The sequence below is a fragment of the Falco cherrug genome, chromosome W (genome assembly GCF_023634085.1).
Source record: "Falco cherrug isolate bFalChe1 chromosome W, bFalChe1.pri, whole genome shotgun sequence".
Classification (NCBI taxonomy): Eukaryota; Metazoa; Chordata; class Aves; order Falconiformes; family Falconidae; genus Falco; species Falco cherrug.
Genome location: NC_073719.1, coordinates 16622390 through 16645518, shown reverse-complemented (window position 1 = coordinate 16645518; position 23129 = coordinate 16622390).

The following is a 23129-nucleotide window of genomic DNA, read 5'->3' as shown; positions in this document are numbered from 1 at the left end:
CGCCATGGCTGCCCGCCGCACCGGGACCGCGCGCGGGAAAGGGGGCGGGGCCGCAGGGCCACGTGACACATCGCATCCCAGGGAGGGGCGGTCTCGGGAGGGGAGGGGCGATCCCGGGAGGGGCGGGGCGGTCTCGGGAGGGGAGGGGCGGTCTCGGGAGGGGAGGGGCGATCCCGGGAGGGGCGGGGCGGGGGCGGGTTCTGCTGAGCAGCCGGACCTGCCCGGGCCGCCGCGGCTGCCGCGGCGTGCGGGCGGCGAGAGCTGGGGAGTTGCTCCATGTGCCGAGGGCACCCCGGGCTGGTGCGTACCCCGCCGGGAGGAATGCTGCCGGCAGAGCAAAAGTGTCGGCTTAAAAACCACTGGCAGTTCACAAAAGGAAAAGCAAATTTATAAGGAGCGCAGAGGAACGCGGAACAAATCGGGAATTGTGTCACATTTGCCCTAAACCCCCCCAGACCTGTGCAGCTCTGATCCCCACGCCAGAACAGATCAGGTGGGGTTAAAATGGGGCAGAGAAAATCAGCAGCGAGGGTAAGAACTAGCTTCAGCGGAAGGAAATACTGAAGAAGGAATCTTCAGAGGGGCGGTTATTGTATAAAAACATAGGTAGTAAAGTTGTAGTTAGTGTAAAGGAGGCAAGCACGACTAATGGAGGGTTTCAAATAGGAGAAATCAAATCAGGTACTTAATCACAGGGAAACCGGGGAACTAATTGCCACAGGATGTTTTGGGTACCACAATGTTACTTGGCTAAGGGAGGGTGTGGGGGGGTGCATGTGTGTGAAGAAAAGAGAGAGGAAAAAAGAAAAAGAACAAGATTAGCTATATTCACAAAGACTAGAACTCTTAAAGCGGCACCTTTGTCACTGCGAGTGCTTGCACTGTGCGCTGGCACAGCTCTGAGGCGGTGCCTGAGCTGCACTGGTGCAGATCTGCCCTCTCCTCTGCCTTGTGCTGTCAGCCGTGACTGCAGGCAGACTGCAGGAACCAGCAGAACCATCCTTAGCGCTGCAGAACAGGAATCTGCTATGAACCGAAAGGCAAAGAAGAGCAGGGAGCCGGGGAAGGAAGAGTGCGGTGATCTCTCTCTCTGCTTGCATCTTGCCCACAGCTCACCAGCAGTGGCGGAAGAAAATGACATTCCTCTGTCTTGGCTGCCCTCAAAGCAAGGCAGGAGTGAGAAGACTGAGCACCTGTGTGTTTCGTGACCTCAAATACATTACCTTGGAGTTGTCGTAAGATTTCTAGCAAGAAGGTACAAAACCAAACCTCTTCTTTAACTAAAGTCATCCTTATTGCTTTGGTTTACAGCACAGCCCCTAACCACCAAGGCAAGTAAAAGCGCAGTAAGTTCCAGAAAGGGGGCAAAATTGAATAAACTGATGGGAAACTGTTCCTATTTTTAAACTGAAAGCAAAATCCCTCTGCTCTTCTGCATAGCTGAAGTGAGGAAAATGATGTTTGGGTTGGGTTGCTTAACAGAGTTTCACACTTCAAATTAAACCAGAAGCAGAAATTTTGTCAATGTTGTCATCAAAGCTAAATCCAGCACCACAGAAGGATGCTGCTTTACCCAAGGAATTAATGGCCTGCGATTCTAATAAGCTCATGCTGTCGTCTTCCCAAGAGGCTTTGCAATTTTTTTCCCCTAGGTAATAATTTATTAAGAATTATGTTGCTCAGTGTAAACAGCTAAAACTTAAGTAAAGCATATTGAATGCAAATCTGAAAAATCCAGAAAAATGTCCATTTCACAAAAAATTCTTCTTGGCATTCCTGAGGTTGTCTTTTGCATTACTTCAGTTAAATGAATCTGGGTTTCTCTCCCCCTGTGCAGCAAGAGTGCCAGAAGACCATGACTACCTGATGGTGGGACAGGTGAGGTTTTTAGTGTATCATCCGTAACTCAGGGCAGAGCCAGCAATACGTAGTCCATAAGTGAAATGCAGAGCATGATTCCCTAAAACTAACACACAGAAACATCGGTCCCTTTGGTACCACCGGCCATTCTTGACTTCAGCCACAAGAGCGGATTCATTTGCCACTTCTTGGTCAGTGGGTTAAATTTGGTCCTGAGGACTTTAATCGTTACTTTAATCGTCAAAGATTGTTATTAGCCAAGGGTGATGGGAGCTGCAAGAAGAAATAGCTTATTACTAATTTGTGTCATTGACATATGAACTCAGTGCTTTCCTTCTTTTTCACCCATGTGAACTCAAATTGCTGTTAGCCCGCACGCCCCTGTTTGCCATGTACCATGGCAGTTACTCTCTGGTGTGTGCCTCTCTCACAGCTGTGCCTTTCTCTGCAGCTAGCTTTCTTCCTCCTTCCCTGCTGCGGGACAACAGAGATGTGTCCATTTTACAGACGAGAAGGGGGGCCTTTGCCAGAAATTCATAATCCTCTTCTGCCAGTACTTAACCTCCATTCCAACCTTTTGTAATAACCTCCTAGTTTTCTACATTTCTCTTGCTTATACATATATATAGTACAAAAAACCCCTACCAACTTAACGATGTAAATTATACATTTTGCAAACTGATTCTGCAGAGCTGAACAAAAATGGTATTGTTAGCTTGTCTACTGTATGTCAGGGCAAGGACGGCTGCATTTCCATGCGGTGTGCTGACCCTGACTACCATCCAAGGACATACTACTGTTAGTAAAGGCAGCACTTAATCCCTGGAAGGTCTTACCAGCTTAAGTGGAGGATTTTTCATCACCTGGAAAATTTAAATCAATGTGTGCTTTTGTTCAGCTACCAGTTAGTTGAGGAAGTGACCAGTTTACATTATCAAGCCTGTAATTTGAGAAGGCCAGACACGCTACGTACAGTCACCCTTCCTGGGCTGAAAAAGTCCACCTCTAAATGCATAAGAGGAATGTACATATATAATATAAAGCTGGAAAATAACTGCTCTTACCATGATTATATGCGTGTTAGATTTGTGAGTGGTAAGAAGTGTTGCTGTAATTATTTTCAGTTTTGTTAGGAAGATAACAAAGAACCGTTGAAAAACATTCCCTAGAGAATTAACATTTTGGAAGAAAACGTGATTTTTCTTACATTTTTTTTTCTAGCTAAAAAAATAATCAGCTAGTACAGTAGGATGGATATTATTTTCTTGTTGATGTATAGCAGTACAAATCTTTGAGCTCCAGACCTCTTGTAACACAGCTAAGGCAGAGTCTCATACTACTACATTTTAATTTGTTCTGAGTCAACATAAGTAAACATTGAATATTTCTATCCATGTCATCTTAGTTAGGAAGGAAAGAAGGACCTAGATGCTTTGCTAATAAGTCAGATAAGACTAAACTCAAAACTGTTTTCAGATCTGACAAATTTTGGCAAATCATCTATTTTTAATTACGGATGGGATTAGGTCCGGAAGCACGAGCATAGTACAAGACAACCAACTTTCCTACTCAGCTGACTCGTCTGAAACTATGGAACATGACAATTTTAGAACAGAAGCCTAAGAACATATCATCAGCCCATTTTTCTCAGTTCTGTTTTAAGTGATCTTTGAAAAGCATAGTTAACCTCTGTTTCATGTGTTAATACCATATTAAATTGCCTTATTGCTTTGTGATGTAGAGAAACTTTGGTGTTGACTTCTCTGATTTATTTCAATTTTTTTTTTTCTTGTAAGCTTGAAAAAAGGATATTCCACTGAAATAAGTTGATTGCAAGCAGTTTCAGTAATTGAATCCCTAGATAGTTGTCTTTATGCTGGGAGGTTTTGTCCCACTTTTAATGGATTTTTAATGCTGAAACAGTTTAATTTAAAACTGTTGCCATAAAACATGTTAGAATTTTCTAATTTTGTTGCAGGATTTTTTTTCCCCAAAACCTTTTTAAAAGCTGAGGTTGAAGATAATATTATTACACTAAGAAATACTGTAAAATATATTCTGAGAAATCAGAAAGATTTCTACAAGATAGACCTGTTAAGACTATCATGCTGTCAGTCTGTTGCAGAGTGTTCACCAGCACCAAAATGACTGCATTTAAATACTATTATAAGTTACTGAGGTGTTTTTTCAGTGGGAAGAAAAATCCTTTGTGACCAAAATGTAAACCAAAGACCTATCTTCCACAAAGTTCAGAAGTCTGTGGCTATCCAGCTGCACAGCAGTTCTGTCATCAGAGCAGCTTACCTAAACTCAGCACCTGTTAAAGGGGGATGATGAACTTCTTGCTTCCTTTAATTGCACTCCCTATAAAACTGGTTTCATTTCACTCCCTGCTGTTCCTGGTGTGGGGTCAGCAGGATGCAGACAGCACCCTTCTGTGCTGTGAATTGGGGTCTGATGGGTGAGCAGTCTGCGGGGCTGGGGGGGGGGCAGGAAGGGTACCGAGGTGACACCCCCCAAGCCCAGGGCACACTCACTCCAAGGACAGGCAGCCCCCCTAAGTCAGCATTTGAGAACCAGAAGATGCTGGTGAGGGCTCCCAGCATAGGGCTCTACTCCATTGTCTGTGGAGGAAAGAGGGTTGATGACTTTGATGTTTATCAAGACGAGTGCTCTATAAATTCATGCTCCCGAAAATTCATGCACTACTCTCATGATTTTTGGGTGCGGAGCGCAGGAATTTAGTCGGTGGTCCTAATCCACCAAGCTAATGCAGCTTAATAAGATACTATCTGTCAGCTGAGCTACGGTAGCCACAGGTGTGTTCTGGTCAGCCAGAGTTGCAAAGCAATTTGGCTAGATAAGCATCTTCTGATACAAAAAGTTTTAAGGGTAGGACAAGCCTTACATGACTGTTTCTTGTAATTATTCATTCACACAGATCATCTTTTTTGACATACTTCGGAAAAATTTTGAAGTGTTCCCAAGAGTAGGACAAGTGGCTGGATCATAAGAACACAGGTATTTCAGATCCAGGTGGGTAAATATCTGAACTACCTCAGGCAAGATAAACCCAAAGTTTTGTTCCTTACAAACCAATCACAGAAATGAAAAATTACTGTTATTGTTACCGAAATCTCTGAATGAAGAACTTATCGACACCAATGTGATGTAGATAAGCAGACACTTCTTTATTAACGACCAGGTGCGTGAGCGAGTCCCCTCACGATCAACACACACCAGGTCTCAAAATTAGACACCATATATAGAACTTATTCATACATATTCATTAAGTATTCATGCATAATCATAATATTTCCAGTAAATCATTAACATACTCTCCTCCTATATCCGATTCTGCGCAGTAGAGCTTAGAAAGGTCTAGAAATGGGTCTGGGGTACGATTTGGGTAGGTGGTATATGAGTCGGTGGTCGCGATCTCCCCCGGCCGGAATTACCTTTTACTAAAGTTCACGGTTTCTTGGCAGGTAACCACAAGCTGTTCCAGTCGACTCTCCCCAGTTCCCATTCATCTCATATTCTGACATTTCAATACACCTCTGCATACAGAAGACTGGTCAAATACAAAGAAACCTTTCAAACCCTAAAGTTATTACCTAAGTTTTAACAATGGTTCCAGCCCCTTCTTCTAGCCTTGGTACAGGATGTACAGAAGATCTCATAGTGGCTTTTACTGTGCAACTATAAGTTTCATTAAAAATATTTCTTATCCTTCTATATTTCAATTTTATAAAATGATTTTATAAAATCAATTAATCAATCAAAGTCAATCAATCTTAACTTATTAACAAATCGATAACATTATTTTAATATGACAATATGTAAAATGACAAACAAAATATGACAATAGGGAAGTCAGTGGCTTTGTTACATGCTCATATAATCTGGTCCTTAAAAGCTATCTCCTGGCTACATCATTGTTGCAGTGAAATTCATTGTTCTCTTTACACATCTTTGAAACTCTCATGTATCAATGACTGTAAGATCAGAGTATGATCATCTTCAAGGAAGAGTTGGTAGCTCACTCTTCGCCAAGGTTGTAGAATGACCAAATCAGGACTTCTGCACACATTGCCAGGAATTTTGTCTGATTTTGTATTTTGAGGGATGGGGGTGTGTGTGTGTGTGTGTGTGTGTGTGTTGCACAGAATGTGCTCTTAAGTTCCTGTATTCAGTTAATCCTGTGATCATGCTCAAGAAGGTCCTCCACTGAAGTCAGGGCAGGTACAACAAAATGAGAAATCTGGATTTGGCTTCATTGTCCAAATTCACAGTGTCTGGGAGATGAATAAGCCAGGCTGATACTTACAATGATGCATAGCCGTTCTCAGACAGTTTAGCATAATACGTTAATGCAAAATCTTTTAAACATGCCAGAATTTGGACATTTATAAGGTTTTTAACAAAGAACTCTCTAAATGCTTTTAAAACCATTTAAAGCCTTGTATCACCAAAAAGAAGACCGGAAAAATTTAAGTTGCTGTGGCTTTGCATTAGTGGCCATGACAGCATACATTCAGTTCTGACATTTACTGTTATTCCCATGACACCCATAAATATTGCAGACAGCTAGCTGCCTGATCACACATTGCTTGGCTTAGCTGCTTCTATAATTTAGGGGGGATTAAGTTAGCATTTGAAAAATAGAAACTTTTTTTACATTTCATATTTATTACTTTGCAATACCCCCCCACCATGTTCTGATCCATCCAGTGAAAAGTTCTTCAAAGACCAATAATTCCTATTGTTGTTAGTCAGTTCTCTAGTATTACAGATTAATGTGGAATAATTTTTTCTGACTCCTGTTTGTGGCCTTGCCCATATGATTTCCTTCACAATATTTTGGGATGTGTCATTTAATCATTCAAGGTCATCACAGACATTTTGCCTCCTGCAGCAGTGAATCCCACAGTTTACTTACACATGTTAAATATATTTCCCAATAATTGTAAAACACGCTGCATCCTTCCTTTTCTTTCCCTCCATTCACACTGCTAAATATTACAGTAAAAGGACCTCTAAAGCTTATTTTTCCTGCTACCATTTCAGCTAGTCCCTTTGTCTTAAAATCTTTGCTTTAGCAAATAATTTCAAATACAACAGTAGCATTGAAGAATATAAAGATGTCATATGTTTGATTTTGCTCTGCTCATTTAAAAAATACGTTACCTGTATTGTTAACTTCTGGTGGAGGCTGGGCAGAAATTGATATTGCTATTTATGTTGCTCCTGTGGAAAGGTTCTGCCTACTCAGAGCACAGTAGTTGTGCTCAGTAATTGAAGTATGGGATTATTTTAGGCTAATGTTTGTTTGCTTACTCCAAGTTAAATTTCATCACTGCTACTTCTATTTCCCTCTGAAATATTTCTTAATCCTCCATAATTTGTCACCATCTCTGCTGAAGCACTCTTCTCCAATAGGATTACCGACTGCCCTGTTTTGTCTTCTTCCTTCCGCACATCAAATGTCTGGGACTTTTTGGTTTTATATTAGAAGTTTAATTTGTATCTAATGCAGATTTGGACCATTATATCAGATACTGAGCCAGAGTCGTGTGGCTTTTGTGATGAGCGGTCCTGTCTCACCAACCTGCAGGTTCTAGGAGTTGACAAGCATATTGATACGGGCTTGACTGCTGGTTTTCCAGAAGGCTTTTGGCAAGGTCCTTCACCAAAGGCTCTTAAGGAAATTCAGACATTACAAGGAGGAAGGCAGTTGCATGGTTAAATAACTGGGTAAAAGACAGGGAACAGAAGATAAGGGTAAACGTTCAGTAAATGGTCAGAAGGCCGTTTTTCGCCTTCACGAGCAACTTAGGAGTAGGTATCAATGACAGATGAGGTATCAATCTTTACAAATAATATGAAGTTATTCAGGATGGAGCAACTGTCAAGAACTGCAGAAGCTGCTAACAAAACTGAGAAACTGTTTAGATGTATTTTGCACCCAGTTATTAAATGTGTTGCTTTATTTGCCTCATCTCATAAAGACAGAGTGGGAAAAAGCTCATAGGAGAACAGCAAAGATCACGGGTATGGAGTATCTTCCATGTGAAGGAAGACTGTGCAGACCAGGACTCTTCAGCCCAGAAAAGCTCCAATATGTGACAGAGGCATATAAAAGCATAAATAGCCAGAGAAGCTTATCGTTTATTTTCTTTCCCTGTGGGACAATTAGGGTTCAGCCAATGAAGCTTGCAGGAGGCAAGTTCACACTGACCAAAACAGGGTGAATCTTTATACAATATGTACTTAAACTGGTGGAAAGCCTTGCTGTAGGATGTTATGAATGATGGCCATTTACACGATCTCAAGAGGACACTGTGTAAAAGCCTGGACAGGAAATCCTGTTGAGCTATTAAATGCAAAGATTTACCTGAATCCCTCTGGGGAGGTCATGTCTCAGACATGATAAGAACATGTTAAGGGCAAGGGGTAGAGGGGCAGAATGTCTTACTCCCTCCCTCTCCCAGCAGACAGCAACATCATTCTCGCTACAGATGTGTTACCAAATCAACTGTGTTACCTTGACACACATTTTCCATTATGGCTAAGACGCTATGCATATGCGCCATTTTATAATATCTCTGTATAACTTACATTCTACAAGCTTAGTGAAAAGTGACAAAAGGAACCCTTGTTTTTTGCATCATCCCACTTTTCATCCAGCCATCATAAAAACTTTTAAGCATTTTGTCCTTGAAGTATCTTCAAAAGCTTAAATGTCCTGATAAATTCACGTGATAGGCGTTTGGCAAATAGGCAAAGAAAACAGAAACACAGAGGCAATTGATGAAAATGCATCAAAAAATAATTGTCTTATATTTTAGGCCAGTACATCCTAGACCTAAATTCTTTTCTTCTCCAAAAGAATAAAGATTGCATTGATATTCAGATACTAAGTTAGAACAGATACGTATTGCCATTTTAGACTTCTAAAGAGTGTGGAGATCTGTGGCTAAATGAATCTCCCCACTAGCAGAACAGTAGCAAAGATGCTGACTATGTGCTATTCATTATATAAACTAATACATTTGACAGCTGAACTGAGACTCTCGCTGTTACCTTCAAACTTGAACTTTGACTTGACCTAATCCCATATCGAATGGTAACAGTTTACCATCTATCCTTGGTCAGCCCAATGGAAGACTTCAAAGGATAGATTTAGTAGCATATAGTTTGGCCTTGACATGCAGACAGTATCTGTTCTTACTTAAAGAACAATAAAACCTTGTATTTCATTTCTCTTTTTTTTCTTGTTTTTTAACAGATGGAGGGCTGGTGCCTTATTCCATTCTGTCTCCCCACCTGGATGCCTTAAATGTGATAATAAGGGAAGCACGGGGTGAGCCCACCAAAAGCTCAGTTCAAGTTGGGATACAGTGAGAAAGGAAAGGAAACAGACTGATACCTGTCTTGTGTCATGGCAAATTAAAGCCTTAAATAGGCTGCCATAGGAGAACGTGAAGCAGAAATCAGCACTGACTTCTGAATTAACGGTGGCAGAACATAACAATGCAGGACTGGAGTGAACTGCACCCTCTCAAAGAAGTACAGATGCTCCATCAGTGACACCTAATTGAAAATAAACATTTTTGTCAGTCAGTTTATGTGGCACATTTCAAACCAGCAAACTGCAAGTCTAAACATCACCGGAATCACTTTCTGGTTACTATTCCTCCTGAGATCTCACCTGGCTGAGTTTACCACAGGAAAACCTTCTTTGGGAAATTCAAAGAACGTGTTTCACTCTCACTACAAAATTAACTATTTTGCTCTTTTCTGAATGAGCTTTTCATGATAATCCAGAGTTCAAAAGTTCTTTTGTGAAACACCTTAATACAGCCATGGCATTTTTTGTAACTCGTAGTAGTAGATTTGGTTAACATTTTTCAAAGGATGAAGGATTACTAAAACCACTTAGTCTGAGCTACTATCTGTTTAACACAGGGCAAAGGATTGAATCCAGTAATTCCAAAAGGAGAATATATTTTCATTACTCTGAAAATGTAGTGGAGTAGTAGTATGATTATAATAAGGATCGTACCAGTGCATGCTGACTTCTTTGTCTGCAAATGCTCTGCAGAGACAACTAAGGATGAGGTCTTCTCTTTTCACATCTCTGAAGTAACAAACATATTCAGTAGTGCTATAAAATAATAAATAGCAAACAGGTTTATTTTTAGTGGTCATTCAGAGTTTACTTAGGTCATTTACATATGTGGACTTCAAAGTCCCCTTGAATTGCAGAACAGTGAAGCAAAACCTTATCGATGGTGCTTTTGTGTTAAGGTGATGCAAGAGCTTCAATCCCCAGTTACCTTTAACTTAAGACTTTCATCCTAGTGAGTCCTGACATTAAGAAACTTGGGGAAAGACATGATGGATGGCAGGATGACACAAAAGCAAAAGATTCATGCATATTAGTAATTTATCCCCATCCCTTCCTGGTGTTTGTACCCCTCAGTAGATATGAAAAAGCAATGTAATTCTCTTCCATCCTAGCAAAGGATGTTGGATGAGTCACCATGGACAAAAATGCATCATAATGTTGTCATGTCAATCAAAGCTTTGACAGACAATTCCAAGTCAATTGAGCAAAGATTTATGAAATTATGAACCAGTTTCTGCTCAATGAATCTCTGCATAACTCCTCTAATCATATTTGAGAATATTATTTACCAGGTGAACCAAAACAAAAGAATAAATAGACAAAAATCAAATGCATCCGAACCAAATATATTTTTGTGTTTTCTGTAGCAAAGATAAAATCACTGCATTTTCTTTGGACTGAAATGAATCATTATGGTAACTTCCCCCCACCCCCTTAAAAAAAAAAAAAAAAAAAAGAGCAGAGAAAATGAAAGTCTAAACTGTTACAAAAGTGCTGATGCCAACCTGCCCCATTGTCACCTCTGACTTCTATTCACAAATTGCAGTGCTTGGGTAGATCACTTGGAATGGAACAGCCCTGTTTTCAGTCTCCCAGGACAGCACCCCAGCCCTGAAGCAATAAGGCTATTTGAGGTATGAATCTCTCCTAGGGACATTGTTCCACTTTGGGAAATAAGCATTTCCTAGACCAAAGGCTGAAACTTGAGTGAGTATCTTAAACACAAGACCGCATAATTATTTTATATAAAACATATCTAGCTTGAAAGCTGCAATGTAATCTCAGCTTCAAAATGCACTCTGGATAGGGAGTTACGTACTCTTCCGACACACAGGAAGGGCTTGATTTAAATCCCTGTCGTTGGTTCCTCTGTAAGAGACTGCACGACAACGCTTCCTTCAAGAGCAGCTCTGAGAAGCCAATTTTTCAGGAAATAGTGAGTGAGTGTGCATCTGCGTGTGTGCTGCCACTTCTGAGCAGTCAAGAACTGGGAAAGGAGGATCTGAATGTGAAAACATCTGTCCTCTACCAGTACCTTGGGCACTCAGCTTGAGGCAAGCCAGCCAGCACCTAAACGCCCAAATCCCCAACACTCACCTGAACCATGAGGGAATGGCACCTGCCAGTATTGCAAAGTGGAAATCTTCAGAAAAGTGTTTGTTCATGGTAAGGGATGTTTCTACCTCCTTTTCTCTTATGGACATCTCTCCTATTCACTAGCACGCTTTTACTGGTGTTCTTGTGGAAGTAAGCCCGTCTGCTTTGAGATAAAACCTGCAATGACTCTGGGATCAGCACCAAACTGGGGGAAAGGAAGCATCCAAAAGCCCTTTACCGAAGATCTCAGCTGATCTAAAAGACTCAGTCTGCAGCTCTTCCAAAGCAGATCTGTTTTCTTAACGATCTGTCCTTTTTCGTCTGCAGAGAGAAAGTCAAGTGTGTCCTCGTACCCTGTTTTAGTAAAATGGATGTGCAGTACTCACTTCATTATAACCACTGTGAGGACTAAAAGTAACTTGAGCGAATGGCCTTAACTCCTTGTAATTATCTTTTGAAGGCATTTGAAGACAAAAGAAAAAAAAACCCCAAACCCCCCAAACTAGCTCCAGAACAGCAGTGCTTGCCAAGGGACCAGTGAGCAGCTGGCAGGGGCTGTGGGCGCAGCAGTCCCCCCATGAGCCTGGCTCTCCCACACGGTGTCCAGGGCCGATGGCAGGGTGGCGGGACCCATGGCACAGGGAGGGTGCAGAGGGCCTCAGAGAAGGAGCTCTTCCATGGATGTGTGCGGGGTAAGGCTGAAAGGCCTCTGATGCTGCCCGCCTATGGCGTCGCTCAGCCCACGGGCTTCTGCGCTGACACCCCTCAGTCTCCAGGGCTTCAACAGGTCCCTAGCGCCACTGAAAAGGCAAAAGGAGGGGGTACGGGACGAGCAGTCGGTTATTCTTTCTGGCCTGGGGCCTCTGAACCATACTCCCAGATGAGTGACCCAGCTGGCAGAGCCCCACCTCTGCCCAGGCCCTCCTGGGGGGCACAGCCCTTCCCAGCCCTGGGGCCCCCTTCCCTCTGAAGTCTCTCAGCTGTGTAGCTCCTTCCCCTGTTAACCCTTTCAGAGGTAACGCAACAGAGAAGCAAGAAGCTGAGAAGGTTAATTGCGAGCGCAAATATTCTTTCAAAAACACACCTTCAAACCACGACAGGTCCAGGCCTGCAAGAAGCTCCTGACTGCAGCTGTGTGCCCCCTTACTGCGCCGTGCCAGGGGGGCGCAGCCCGGCCTGAGGCCTTGGGCCAACCCAGTACCGAGCCCTCTTCCTTCTGGCGGAAGACTAAGACCTCTTGCTTAAAGCTTGCTTTTCTTTTGAAAACAGTTTGTAGCTCCTTTCTTACTACTTGCTAGCAAAATTCCTCTTCTTCGTTGCCACAAACTGGCTGCAAGTGGAGTTCTCTGCAGACCCGACTCGTGGCACATCTCTACAGCTTTATGTAGGCTCCCGTCAGTACAACCACTCGGCCCTGACCCCCGCTCTGGGCTCTTCTCAGCTTACTGAAAGGTCTTTCCACTACACCACTGGTCCCCACCGGAGTCAGTCGAGGTCTGTGGTTTATTGGCGGGACCTGGCTTTAAGTCCTGAATACACGTGAAGATTTATTAAATAAGCACACTGCTTTTCTGCAATGTGGCACAGAAGACTACAAGGTCAGCGAGTAGTCCAGCAATGACAGAAATTTCTTTATGCAGGCAAAGGCCCACGGCTACATTTTTGTAAATGCTCCTTGTGGAGAAGGAGGCTCAGACTGCGTACATCTCAAGCTATTTTTACTAGCATTACAAAACACCTTTCATTTAAATCAGACTTGTAAAAACAACGGAAGACCTTTATTGCTTTTTAACCTTATGCTGAGCATTGTTATTTCCCTTTTTGAGAAAACATCCTCTATAAATATATATTTAGAATTCTTCCCACAAACTTATGAACCTATTGCAATCATAGAATTACTAGAAAACTGACAAATTTTAAACAAATATTTCGAAAGGTAAACATACCTGATCTTTTATTAATGATGTACTAGCAGCTTCCTATAAAATAACAGCTATCATTTTGAAAAGACTAGATCCTCAAAATGCCAAGAAAATATATACCAGCTCAATGTCCATACTCATACAAAGAGGAAGGTTTCAAGAATGTAATGAGAGAGATTGCACTTATTGTTGCAAATAATTAAAGAATCAGAATTTGCTTTTGCACTATAAAGTACAAAGTTATTGGAAACAGACTATTGAGTTTTCCCTGTTTCTTAAAGAGAGTTGAGAAAAGCTCCAAACCAAATCCAGTCTCAGCAACAGAGGCAGACACTGAAACCAGCACCATGCTGACTCCCAGCACCCTGCTGTAAGCATTAGGAAGTTTCCCTCAGATAAAGAGGCAGAAATGTGCTGATTTCTGCCCTTCATAACGCTAGCGGAGTCCTAGAATTACAGTTAAGGTGATGATACAACCTAGTCAGTCAATCATCTCATGTCTGCCCAGGTAATTATATTTTAACTGTTAAAGGGCTTTTGTAAAGGGAAATTGTCAGCCACGTGAATGCTTGGTTGATGCAGCACATGCATTTACTATCTTAAGGTGATTAATGTAATTCCCAGCCCAGGGGAGGCCACATGATGAGTTCAATGCAACCCCTGGTATTTAAGAGCAACTGACCAAGAGAAATAATGCAGGACATACCCACACTGCTCTTCATTCGTGGCAGATAAAGGAGTTTAGAGAAGAACCTGTATAACTTCCACTACAGATAGCTCCTTAGCTTTGACTGAACAGACTGAGGCTGTTTTACTCCACAAGGCCTCCACAGGGCACTAACTTTGCTCCTAAATAATTTAGCTGGTCAGTGAACAAGGAACAAATGCTTTTCAGGACTTGTATGAAGGACCAGGAGATGAAGTGGCACGTGCTGGGTGGGGATTTCATATGCAGTTTACCACTTGACTTAGCATGTAGTGCTGCGCAATATGAACAGTGTTGCTGGTCCCGTTTCCCTGCCTTTAAAAGGAAGAGGGTACCTGGGACCTAGATATGAGTTCCTCCTCCTAAGGCCATAAGGCTCAATGTTTGAAAAATAGCTTAGGAACGTTGGAAGAAAGGTGTACGAAATCATTATTGATCCCAAATGTTTTGTATACTCTGTTGCTGCACTCAATAAAACACTCAAATATAGAACATGTTTCTGCAAAGCCAGCATGCAGAAAATTCTCTATTGTCTCCTTCTACTCTATCAAGCAGTCCATGGAAATCTTTAGAGTCCCCGGTCAATACTATTTAAAACATCAAGACTGATTTTACACTCCACATTCTTTGTAATTTCTCTTTCTCTCCAACAGGTAGTACACTTGTGGGAAGAATGCCTTCCCTTCATAACTATAACACACAAAGCTTCAGGCATGCACATTTGAGGTGAAGGCCTAAAATTCTGAAGGATCTCATTATCCTTCCAACACAAAAAGACTTTCCTGGGGACCACTGCTTTTCTGTGAAGGGATGTGTATTTTGTTTCCTTTCAATGTTACTGTAAAAGATAATGTCATGACCACCTCATAGACTTACTGGTAATCCATTTCATGAAAAATCAAATCCACCCACTGTATAAGCATACATTTATTATAATACAAGAACCCATACAGGGTAGCCAGGAAGCAAACGGGTTCCAATTTGTCCCTCCCAATCATTCAGCTTCCACTGCATGTCTCTAGGAGTCATGGGGCAAGCCAAGTGCATCTTGACAGCCCTGGAAATTTTTCTAAACCAGTTCATCATATTCCCCAACACTTCTGATTACAAAGTTAATAGCTTGAAATGGACATTCTGGAGTTAACCCTGTGACCTGCTTAGCAGAAGAGCAGCAAAGTGTGGTGCGAGTGCCATGCTGAGAGTGACAACACCTAGTGATGCTTGAGGCTCCAGTACTAGAAGCAATGCCAGAAAATGGAGGTAATTGAGGGGATTTCATTTCTTCTTTCGGCCTGCCTAAGTTTGCTTTCCATAATTGACTTTCACATGCAACTTATGATGTGTATTTCTCAATAGGAAAATACCAGTGATGAGGGGCAATGATGCAGCTTGATCAGGTATTTGGCTAATTCTCTACTGTCTGAAGGCAGAAGGGAATTTCTCAGAGAGTGTAGGGCTCTTAGGACAGAACATGTATTCAGAGCTGCCCAACAACTACTTTTGGCCAGTACCAGAATGGTTCACGTCCAGTCCAGTAACAGATGACATTAAAGTATTACGGGCCAGGGAAAAATATTTATTTCTTAGATAAAAAGGGCCTTTAAAATTTCCTTCTGAAAACAAACACCACCACCACCCTGACCCCTGTTTAAAAAAAGGGATGTACACTCAGCAGGTTTAGCCAGCTCACCACAGGCTCGAATGAGCAACACTGGCACGGTAAAGGGGGCAGGAACACGTAACTAGGGAGCAGCAGAAGGAAGCAGGACTGTGCTACTGACCCCATGAACCCATTAGATTAACTTTGTTGTAAAGCGAATCTGCTCTCTGACTGGTATCCAGGCTATCTATAGAAACATGTGAGACAGGAATCAACTGAATGAGTCTCATTCTCCAAGTGTAAGACTTGACAGGTCTGAATGTGGGTTTCAAATGCCTGAACAAGGAAGAAAAGAGATTCTGGTGATGGAAACCTTTTGCAGAACAAAAAGATTCCAACCTGAATCCACACTGTGTAAAGCATTAAGGACATCTTTTTATCTTTGGAAATTATTTTACAGTTAACTGATTAACAACTCTGAAAACAAAGCCTCTTTTTATTCTCTCTCCTTGCATTTGCAATGGGAAGGATTTAAAGAACTGTATTTGATCCACTAGGTTGAGGAACTCACAGCACTGTACATTGGTTTAGTGTACTAAATTTAGTTGACTTCTGTCTCTTTCAATTACCCCTCTAAAAAGGACAGGTGAAAAATGTCTCCCTTTATATCATTTTGTTTGCTGTTAATTCTTCTCTTCTGGTGCTTGCTTGTTTTTTAGGGTAGGCAGAACAGAGCAGCTTAAGGGGGAAAATAGCCCTATAAAAAGCTCTTTTGCTGCATTTGAGCTTGTAGAGTCTTCCATTTCATATTTATATCTCATCAGTAAAGTGTCAGGATTGCTGATAAGAACAGAAAAGTCAGATGGAGAATGGACTGAATCTTAACTTTGGTAAAATAGGCTAACTGTAAGACATCCTGAATGTAAAAATAAATTCCCATGCATGCTATCCTCATCACATTAATGGGAAACAAAACTAAATACAAGTTTTACATAATTAATCCACTGACTTGTCCATTTCTTCCACAGCAAAGAACTGTAGAGGAAGAGCATGCCCTAATTCTCAGAACTGTGCTCCGCATCAGAGGTGCTCTTAGACATTTCAGAAACAGTTCACATTCCATTTGGTATCACTTCTGTGTATGCCCTCTGTAGGCTATGTGCTACTCTTAACACCCCTCGACCTCTCAAAAGGAGCTAGAAAGTAGGCATGAATTCTGGGGCAGGTCTTGAACTCTACTTTTTCTTTGCAAACGATACAACAGTGAGAGGCAAAAGGTTTCTGACTGTGAAGTCCTCCAACCATCAAATGGTAATCAAATACTTTGATGAGGAGGAAGCAAAAATATTAATGTATTTTAGTGATCTGTTTAAATTTCCAGAACAGTAATCGTTGAATTTGACTGCTCTCAAAAACCTTGTTCTGAAAACAGAAAGATGCAGCGATGATTTGTTCCGAGTTTCTTCAGAGTCTGAATGATCAAAGACATATCGAAGTTTAATTCCTCCACCTTTTTTCCCCAGTACCTGTGCAGGACTCTTACTTCTGGTCCCAGGGCTCTGAACACTGCAAGCACGGCTCTGATTAGACATCAGTTGTATGATCACAAGTGCCTCAACTAGCAGTTAACATTGTCTGCACTTAAAGGGGGAAGAAATCAGATTGAATAGAACTGACAGAGATGAAGGGAAGAGCCAAGGTGGATGGCTCTGTCTTGTTTTGTGGTGAAGAGGAAGCAACGAGGCAACCATTGCTGTGGGAAAGGCCCACACCTTGGAACTTCAGCCCTAGGCAAGAATCAGAGAGCCTGTCCAGGAAAGCAATTCCATTTCCTCAGCTCTAAGCACAACGCTCTGGTGTGCCCTGGCCTGTTTCAATGCCTGCCAGTGCCTCAGGTCTGCTGTGGCTCATCTCATTTTCAGTGCTCTTCAGGGCAATGTCAATTTCAATAAAGCTAATAATTAGCTTAATGAGGCTAAATAATTAGTCTAATAAAGCTAAACTACTGGTTGGAATAACCAAAAAATTCTCTTGGAAGGCAGAAGGAAGAAGTATATTGACATGAAGTAAGCAAAATACCTGATAAAAGAAAATTCACTTCACCATCAGCACTCAGCATCTCACATTCTAGTACCCGAGGTACTATGCACATGGGTAAGAAAACAACCACCTCTTGAAAGAGCTTAAAACAAAGCCGACAGGCAAAAACTGTGAAGAACACAGCACAAACATGACACATTTCAATACATGTGTTTCTCATGCCTGTGGTTCCTCATTGCCTTGCTCACAGTACCTTTAATTTTGGAATGTCAAGTTCAAGCACAAGTTCTGTGGGTTAGCTTAAGAGTTACAGTCTTGCAGCATGCAATTTCATTAACAAATTGCTCATTCTGTTTTAGGGCCTCTCTTGCAATTTTGCTTCTATCACTGCTCTTAAAGATACATCAGCAGTGTGCTAAACCGCCAAAAATATCATCATCTTTCTTGCAGGCAAGGGGTGTATTTTTAGAGGAACATAAACCTGATTTTCAGTGATACTGGATAACCGCAGCTCTTACTGGCTTCAAATGATATCTTGGGCGCTACCACCTCAGAAAACTCAAGCTTTCCATAGAAACAATGGAATTCATCCCCAAACCAGAATAGTTTCCACACAGAGAAAAAAGTATTCTGGTCAGATTTCGAGAAAACCTTGTGTTGCACTTACACCAGAAATGGATGACAAGTTTCAAAGCTGTTTTTAGGAGGGCTTGGACTTGAGGAAAGGAAATAAGCAATCAGTGAGGTAACTCACTGCCACACATGGAACCAGCTAATGTATGAAGATAACAGAGGCAAAAAATGTTGTCAGTCTCTCAAGTGGTGTATCAAATAACATTTGGTCTGGATAAGAGAGAGTTTTAAATTCCACCTCATCCCAGGTTTGACAACACTGATTAAAAAAGCCCCAAATCCTACAAATTACTGATCATCAGCTCCATCGGTGACAAAAGGAACTAGCTGTTAGACCATGTCCAGATATTTTCAGCACCATATTGTCTTCTGAATGTGGTGCCGTTTACTCTATACCTTTCTCTATGGCTATCACCAAGCGTTATTAGAAGTGAGTCAGGGACTGCACATGTGCTAGTGCAGATCCACCTTCACCATTCCAAAGGAAACATTTCCATAATGGCAGATTAGTGAGAATGCAGGAATAAAGGCATTTTTATAGATATATCTGTTTTCAGAAAGGAATTCAGTTTATTAATAAGACTATTTTTGTTGAAGTTTAGCAGCAGATAGACAAAATTAGCTGGAGGGTTACTTACTTTCAAGTAGATCCAGTGTTCCACTCCTCTCCTGGCAGAAAAGTACCTTCAGGTTTTCAAGGCACAGATCGTGTATTTCTTGTGGTATGAACTAATTTCTTTTAACATTCAGCTGTGCAACTCACCAGTTCCAAGGACTGTGTGTTATACTTTGCATTCTGAACAAAGCTAAGTACCTTCCCTTCCAGGGCTCTTTTGTCTTCTAAATGCATCCTCCTTGGTTGTATTTCATGTTACTGTGTTCTCACTGCTTCTCTATAAATGAACATATTAATCCTTAATTTTCTAGGTTTCTTGCTCCATTTGCCAAAGAAGCATTTTTCTTCTCTCAGGAGCTGCAGATGCAGATTACCACTGTGCCAGCTTCTTCCTGTCTGGAGTGGTTTGGCAAAAGGAATTAGTTCAGGAAAGTTCATAAGCGTCTATTTTCTTTTCACTTCTACTACACTTCACAGCTGTCTCACTGTGCTCTTGTCACTTTTCTTTCGAGTATACTTATGAAAACCCATCACAGCAGCTAAGGTCTGCAGGGTTGGAAAGCTGACCTGCCAACACAAGGGGCAGAAATACGGGAGGCAATCTTTCTCCCATCAAATAACAGTTCCTCCACAACCCTTTTACTGTTTGGGATATCCCTGAGAAAATGCAAAGCCTCAATTTTGGCTTGTTGCAGCATTCACAATGATGGAGAAAAAGCTGTCAGGATTCACTTGTCAGCAGCTTAGGCAGTTGTGGAACTTGAGGTCCATTTGAAAATACTTCAGTTATTTGTATGCAGTAGACCTAGATGCAAGGGCATTAAAATCTGGCATGAAAGCCTATATGAGCAGGATATGCTCTAGTCTGAAAGAAGACAGGTTCTGATTGAGATAAGATGAAACACAGACAACCAGAAAGAAGTACAAGTGCAATACAGCGGGTTGACTTCACGTTTAAAAACATGGCACATCAGTGCAGAGAAAAACTAGTCTGTAGCATCCAATTAGAGCTGCTGCATTTTTCTAAGCTGTCCGGCTTACTCTGCATCCAGGCAAAACAGTTCACAGAAATAGTATATTCCCTTTTTTATGTATCGCTTCAGGAGAAAAGGAAAAAAAAAAAACCCCAGACAACAAGACACACAAACACCCAAAACTGTTGCTATAGAGGTATCATCTACAGAGATAAAGAAGGCCGAAAATGAAGCAAGAATTCATAGAATCACCTTTCTAAATCTTCAGTTGCTCAGTCTTGAAAATATGGGGGAAGAAAACTGAAATGCATGTGAGTTAGCATGCGGTTGCATAAAGCTATCCATGAGATCAACTAGGACTCTAGGAATTTCCAGAGAAGTTGATCCCACCACATCTGCTTTCTCCCTACCTGTGAGAAAGGACATCATGAAAATCAACCGTCAGACAGATGAGATTCCTTCTCCCTTTGAGTACTGCACCACCACAGAGAGCCCAGCACCCCCAAAACAGCAAGAGAGATGAAGGAACCGGCACTTCCTGCCACAGAGCATCTCCAGTCGGTTTGATACTGCAGGTCAGCTACAAGCAACAGGATCCAACTCACGTTCAAAGAGCTCCAGCTCTACGTCTTATTGAAGAATGGAAGTGGTGCACTCTGGAAACTCTAATTTAGATGTCCCACTATATATGCTGGTAAAAGCATATATATATATATATACACACATATATATACACACACACACACTGATTATTCAGACATAATCTGGGGTTTGCCTCACACCTCCTGCAATGAAGCTACTGATACTTACCTATCGTCACACATACAGGGCATTGCAAACCAAACCATCCTTGAAACAACTCATCAGCAACTAGTAGACTCTGTATTAAAACTGTAGCAGTATTAATATTTGATGTCTTCACAACAGTAAAGATTTATTTATTTTTTTAAAAGCAGAAAAGTCTGAGAAAGCCATTATTTGTCACGGGATGATCCAAAGGCTGTTAATCTCCTGTCTACACCTTAAAGAAAGAAAAGAGGAGAAAAATCTAATTTAAACAAGTGTTATTAGGGATAAAAAATTCAGACTGATGTTACATTAAATTATTTGGGAGGCTAAGGTATCCAGCCATGGTCTTCAGTATAAAAGAAAATTATAGGGTCTATCAACCAGAGAAGCGGTGCTCTGAGCCTATGTGCTGGCATGCTTACAGTTTTTTTCATGTCTGGCAGGTTGTTTTACAAACTAAACTCAGCAAGATGACAATTCCACCAGAAGGTGCTTCAGATGGTTTTGCTAATAATTTTGATCAGCTGAAATGGAGAAAAACATAACTTCGTTTATTTGGCTTTTCCAGAACCTGTCAAGTCTGAGCAGAACCATTAATTTCCCCCTTCTGCATCTCCCCCACCTTCTTCCAGAAATGACGCACTTCAATTTTATTTTTTTTCTACAAGTATTCTGCATAATCAGCCTTTTTTCCCAAAACAAACTTTGGTCATTCTTTGTTCACTTCCTTTGCTAGAAGGAAGTGCCATTTCTTGAGAATGTTCATTGGAGGCTGGTACTGCTACTGCTGCAAACATGGGAGTGCTAACCACATCTACTGGCTTTTGTTTTAAGAGCCTTTGAACCAACTTTGTTAATGGACTGAATGCAATTTAGATAGGGAACTTGGCTAAAATGTAGCTTCAATTGGCTATTAAAATTTAAGAGCCAACTAAGATAGCTAATTACAAAGAAAGCTCCAGTGATAATGCTAAGCAGAATTAGTAATAGCAAATGACAGTCTGTCTAGTCTTATTCCCAAAGGGAAAGAAACTCTTAACTAAGAAGTCAACCAGACAATGTGCAGAAAACCTGATTGCATTACTGTTATTATGGCATCCCAAATCTGGCAGCTCACCAGGATAAAACAGTGAGCAAAGTCTGTCAAACTACTCAGGAAAGCAACTGACCCCCTTCTTAATGCTACCTGTAACAGACATCGGGAATTACATTATCATTTTATATTAACTTATTGGGAAATATTCCTGTAAAAATTAGCAAAGCAGCACCATCTAAAAAATATCTTATACCCATCCTGAATTTGATTCTCTCGCCAGATATTTTAGATTAAGGAAAAAAAATATAGAAACAATGTCTGCAAAGCGTTCAAGCACTGAAAGAAGCATTCCGTGCTTCATTATCAATAGCCTCATTACACCATCAGCTGAAGTGCCGACTAGCTCTCCTGTGAAGATTTATCATGTATAGTGGCCACTCTGAAACATAGGTAGCGGAGTCTTTTACATTCCCTACTCAAGAGTCTCCCTGCTGTGCTGGAAATGTCAGTCCGTTTTTTTCACGGCTGTGCGCACAGATTGGAAACAGCAGGAGAGCTTGGGAGCATGACTGCAATACCAGTAAGGACACTTGTCTTCACGGCACTGCTCACGTGGCTCTGGGAATGCAGGACCCTGCTGTTCTCTAATATTTACACACACCTGGAGCCATCAGGAGCAGTAGATGCAGTCTAAAGGCAGCTTGCTTCTTTTGTGTTGGGGGCTTCACTTTCAAACAGGGATGGCAACAAAATCCTACTGTTTCCCTATCCCTGTTCTGCAAAACAACACACACGTGTGCAAGCACATACAGCACGCGGTATGTACAGTAGCACTACAGGGATTATCACAGCCTTCCGCTTCGCTTATCCTGACCATCCCACGCTTTAAAACATCATTGCAGTTCACAGTGAGCCAAAGGCGTTCTTGCTTGCCAAGACTGTAGTTTTGCAGTCTCTTGTGAGCAACGGCAAGCCCTGAAACAACATTCACCTCGGATGGAAAGCACCCTTTTTCTTTGCAGAACACTTGCCAGTACAAACTTTTTCCAGGACTTTTTTGGGGTGGGAAGAGGCAGGGATGGCTTACGAAATCTGCACCTCAGAACATACATTTCAAATATATGGAAATATCTGTGTTTCCTGCATTTGGCTTTGGCAGTCTCAAAAGAAAACACACTGCTTGTAACCTTCAAAATAAAGAGAAAGTTTACTGGTAAGTAAGTTTCTAAAACAATTAAAATGTCAAACAACTAAAGTACAAAAGGATGACATTAACTTTGAGTATGCAAGACAGCAAGAGAATACCATATGCTTTCCTGACAACAGTTCTTCGGAAGAGTGTAACATACTTTTTGAACAAAATGATTAAACGAAGTCATTAAAATGATAGTTTGGTTTGAGGAGTTTTAAATATGCGAGAGGCTTTAGCAGTCCTGTTTTTG